Here is a 5,545-nt window from a genome sequence, read left to right as displayed (position 1 = left end):
TTTTCCAGTTCCATTATATCTTTCTTGAGGTGTGGTGACCAGAACTGTACACAGTACTCCAAGTGTGGTCTCACCATCGATTTGTACAGAGGCAATACAGCACTTACCGATTTATTTTCGATTCCCTTCCCAATCATGCCAACAATGGAATTTGCTTTTTTTACTTCTGCTGTGTATTGGGTTCACATCTTCATTGAGCTGTTGACCCAAACCCCAAGATTTCTTTTTTGGGTTGTCTCAGAAACCTTGGTCCCCATCAGTTGGTAGGTATAATTGGGGTTCTTTGCCCTGATATGCATAACTTTGCATTTTTTTAGGTTAAAATGCATTTGTCACTTTGTTGCCCCCTCACTCAATTTTGAGAGATCCTTCTGGAGCTCCCGACAATCAATTTCACTTTTCACTACCAGGAACAATTTAGTGTCATCAGCAAACTTTGCTACCTCATTATTTACTTCTACATCCAGATGATTAATGAATAAATTAAAAAGGTCCCAAAACTGAACCTTGGGGTACACCTCTTCTTATTTCTTTTTATCCAGAGAATTGTCCATTTATTGCCACCCTTTGCTTTCTACAATTTAGCCAGTTACCAATCCAGGACAAGACCTATTCTCTAATTCCATGGATGAAGAGCTTTTTTAGGAGCCTTTGGTGAGGGACTTTGTCAAAAGCCTTTTGAAAGTCAAGATATACAATATCAACTGGTCCCCTTTATCTATATGTTTATTTACACCCTCAAAGAATTCTAACAAGTTAGTAAGACATGATTTGCCTTTGCAGAAACAATGTTGATTTTCTTTCAGCAATGCCTGTTTTTCTATGTGCCCAGTATTTTTATCTTTAATAATGGTTTCCATCACTTTGCCTGGAACTGAGGTTAAACTGACTGGTCTATAGTTTCCTGGATCCCCTCTGGATCCTTTCTTGAAGATCGGGGTTACATTTGCCTTCCTCCAATCCTCAGGTACAGTGCCTGATCTTAGAGAAAGATTATATATTTTAGCTAGAAGTTCAGCAATTTCACACTTGAGTTTCTTGAGAACTCTAGGGTGGATGCCATCTGGACCCGGCAATTTGTTGACATATAGTTTAGAAAGGCATCTTCCTTGTTTATCTCTATGTGGTTTAATTCTTCTAATTTCCTCCCTGAGAAAACCAATTCAGTGGCAGGCAAATGCTCTCTATCCTCCTCAGTGAAAACGGAGGCAAAGAAGTCATCTAGCCTCTCAGCAACCTCCTTGTCTTCTCTGATTATCCCCTTCTGACCATTGTCATCGAGTGGCCCAACTGTTTTTCTGATTGGGTTCCTGCTTCTGATAGGATTGAATAATGTCTTGTTGGAAATAGTGAAACTGAATGGGAATGATATTATTCCAGCACTATCTTAAAGAAAACTTACTTTGCATGGGTGGTTTCCTTCCATCTTTGATTCTTCTGGAACTCAAAACTATATCAACAAATCAGACTTTGTGTTGGTCATTAGCTCAGTGTATGAAAGAGAAAGTTAATGCAGTCCTTACTTTGGAAAGTGAACAAATCTTGTAAATGCATATTTATTTACAAGTGCCTTCAAGCTAAACAGTAGGACTGGAGGAGTTATAAAAATTATCTCCTGTCATTATTATATTGTTTCAAAAATAGTGATTTTTTTTAAAAAAAGCATTTGAATTTTAAAAAATATATATTGAATTGATTGTATAAGTTAGGACTATACTGAAAATTGTTTTTAAAATGCCTATTATTTGGAGAAGATTAGCACAATTACTTTAGATCAATTGTTGGATGAAAATGATAATCATTTTCTGCGTGTAAAGTTAAATATTATGCATCCATTGCCTACAATTCAAAAATCTATCCCATTTTCATCTAGTAGTGTTTTAAACTTCAGAGACACCTACATTATTAGAAGCAATTACCAAATCTTATAAGATTAAAAAAATATCAGCTACTCTTTATAAGTTCTTGTTACTGATAAACAAAAACTGGAGAGCTCCATTTTATCCAAACAGTGAGGAACAATCTCAACATCTAAATTTAAAAACATCCCAGTAAATCTTAGAATATAGCTTATTCAAGATTTGATCCCATTCCAAGGAGAGGATTAAATCTTCATGTTGTTAGAGATAGAATAAGAATGATGCTTCATCAAAACACGTTTTTTCAATGACCCAATATTATTAAAAACTGAAAAGGAGTCATTGTACATATTACTTTGGTTTTTAGACAGGGTCTGATGCTTTTGTACAACTGTATTATTTAGAACTACATATCTGTTATGTGGAAATTGATAGTTGAACAATGGAAATAGACTCTTCTTATCCCTCTTATTGCTAAGACACTTGTCTCTCAGCATTAAAAAGAAATTTATAGCCCAAATTATTCAATGAATCAAAGACCTGATGCTACTCATGACTTATGAATGAGTTGCTTACAGATGCAAATTTTGTATGGATAAGAATGGTAATGAACTTAAGTGAAACTGCAAAATTTTTATATCGTACATGTATGAGAAGTACTATACTGTATTTTTCCCTTTGGTTTCTTTTCTCTTACTGTTTTCATTTTTTATTATTTTCCTTTTTGTGTGTGTTCTGTTTAATGAAATAAATATACCCTGTATGTAACAGTGATGTGATCAAGCCTGGCTCACTTACGTGCACAACACAACACCGTCTATCCCTGGATGTGTCAGTTTCCTGACAATTTCTCCTTTCAGGCCTTTTTATACTGTAGAAATAATCATATCTTTGTGCATGCAGCTTGTAGTGGATAGAACACCAGTCTGAATGTACACCTTTAAGTATCAGAGTAACATCTCCTCTGAGGATTAAAGCAGGTGGCAAGGGGCAAAATTCTACATGTGAACACCATCCTCGGTGCCTGATTAAAATTCATCAGCCCTGAGCAGCACTGCAAGCTACCCCATACCATCTGGTAGCAATGAGGGGGGAAATAATATAGCCATGTAAAAGGGCATGCAGTTATACATCCCCCCCAAAAACCCCAAACCTTTTGGTCTAAAGTTAAGATTTGATCAGAAAAGCAGTGTATATGAACAGTGAATCATTTTTTATCTGAATAAAGGAATTCAACCTTTCAATGCAATATTACCAAAGGTCTTACATTATATTTCTATGCAGGTTTATGTGTGCATGGGGGTGGGGGAGTAGGATTTTCCTACACACTTACTCTGAACTGTTAACATTCCTGTTTTTTCCTGGAGGAAAAAGACAATACTTTTTGGGAAATCCCTCCTATAGTATTTCCTTACTAGGGAAGATTAGAATCTAAACTAACCCGAAAGCTATCTAGATGTATTTGATTATCCACTCTTGGTTATGCTGGTTGGGGAAGATTGAAATTTTGCTTTAACATTTAGTATAAAAAGAGAGACAGATTGGTATAGTGGTTAAAGCACCAGACTAGAATGTGAGAGACCATGATTACTCGTCTTCCTTATGCAACAAAGCCAGCTGTCTCTCAGCCCTAGGCAGTGGCAAGCCACTCCCCACCCCCCACCCCAAAAAAACGGCAGGGATGAGTCCAGGTAGTAACCAGGAACCTTGAAGGACATAATATACACATAATGCATACATGTAGTATAGAAAGCTTACCTATATTATCCCAACTCATTATCTTGGGTTTTATTATTTTTTTAAACCATTTTTTTAAAAAATAAAAGTGTTTGTTCATTGAACGTACCTGTAAGAAAATTTCTTATTAAGAATATGAATTGGTATTTGTTTTTGTTTTAAACCACAGGCAGAGGAGACCTTTTTGAACTGTTGCTTCTTACATCAGTGACAAAATTGCTTGTCTTGGAAATGTAATTGGCAGGTTTTTCTAAACTGTCTTGACAACCTCTGGTCATGAAATGGAAAAGCCAGTGACTGACTTTCAAAGGGCTTTGTCCTTGCCAATGATTAGTTGCAGAAATCTGGAATAGGTCACTTCGCTTGCTACTTGTATCTGCTATTAAACTAGATGAAATTCAATTGGAAATCACAGAAGAAAGCTGTTCTGTTGATAATATGCCCACAAAAACAATCTGTGCCCCACAAGTTAGTGAATTGGGGCAATCTCTCTGGTCTAGTAGCAAGAAAGAAGGTGGATGGGAAGACTTTAAAGGCAAGGAGACATCTTGATAGTTACCTATATGCCACTTACCTTTTATTGTGTGGATTCCCAACATGAATTAAACAGACCTGCTGCCATAAAAGCAGAACAAAAAGGCAGAGAATGTGGGTGAGTTATAGAAAGCATATGTGTAGTTGCAGGAAACAGTCGAAGAATCTCAATCTGGATTGCTAATGTACATCCTCCCAATCTAAAATTATTTAAATCAAATCTGGAATTATGACAGAATAAGAGCTTCAGTGGCGCAGTGGTTAGGGTGCAGTACTGCAGGCTATTTCTGTTGATCACCGGCTGCTAGCAGTTTGGCAGATGGAATCTCAGTAGGCTCAAGGTTCACTCAGCCTTCCATCCTTCCAAGGTCGATAAAATGAGGACCAAGATTGTTGGGGGCAATATGCTTACTCTCTGTAAACCACATAGAGAGGATTGTAAAGCACTGTGAAGCAATATATAAATCTAAATGCTACTGCTATTGCTAATTTTCCTCATAAAGAGAAAGGAATGGCGGAGAAAGCAAAGGTACTTGCCAACAGCCATTCCATGCTATGTCCTAGCACTATATCTGCAATTGCTCAGGCAGGTCAGGGAAAAATAATCTTGGACATTAATAATAATAATAATAATAATAATAATAATAATAATAATAATAATAATAATAAAAATAAATAAATAAATGAATGAATGAATGAATGAATGAATGAATGAATGAATAAAAACCAGACTGACTACAAACAGACATGATGCTGTGGCACAGATGATCCACTGGAACTTGTGCCGGAACTATTATCTACCAGTGGCAAAGAATTGGTGGGATCATAAGCCTGAAAAAGTGGTCGAAAATGAACAAGCAAAACTACTGTGGGACTTCCGACTTCCGACTTCCGACTGACCGAATTCTGAAGCATAACACACAGACATCCTGATTGTGGAGAAAAAGAAAGTATGGATCAATGATATCACAATCCCAGGGGACAACAGAATTGAGGAGAAGCAGCTAGAGAAATTAGTGAAATACAAAGATCTAAAAATTGAACTGCAACGACTCTGGCATAAACCAGTGAAAGTGGTCCCAGTGATACTTGGCATGCTGGGCGCAGTGCCAAAGGATCTCAGCGGACATTTGAAAACCATCAGAATTGACAAAATCTCCATCTGTCAAATTGTCAATTGCAAAAGGCCGCTTTACTGGGATCGGCAAACATAATTCGCAGGTACATCATGCAGTCCTAGGTGCTTGGGAAGCGCTCGACTGGTGATGAAATATGAAATCCAGCATAGTGATCTTGTTTGCTGTGTTGTAATGACATAATAATAATAATAATAATAATAATAATAATAATAATAATAGTAATAATATAATCGTAATCATAATAGAGTTGGAAGGGATCTTGGAGATGATGGTAAT

This window comes from Erythrolamprus reginae, chromosome 2 (assembly GCF_031021105.1).
Source record: "Erythrolamprus reginae isolate rEryReg1 chromosome 2, rEryReg1.hap1, whole genome shotgun sequence".
Classification (NCBI taxonomy): domain Eukaryota; kingdom Metazoa; phylum Chordata; class Lepidosauria; order Squamata; family Dipsadidae; genus Erythrolamprus; species Erythrolamprus reginae.
This window is presented reverse-complemented; position numbering follows the sequence as displayed.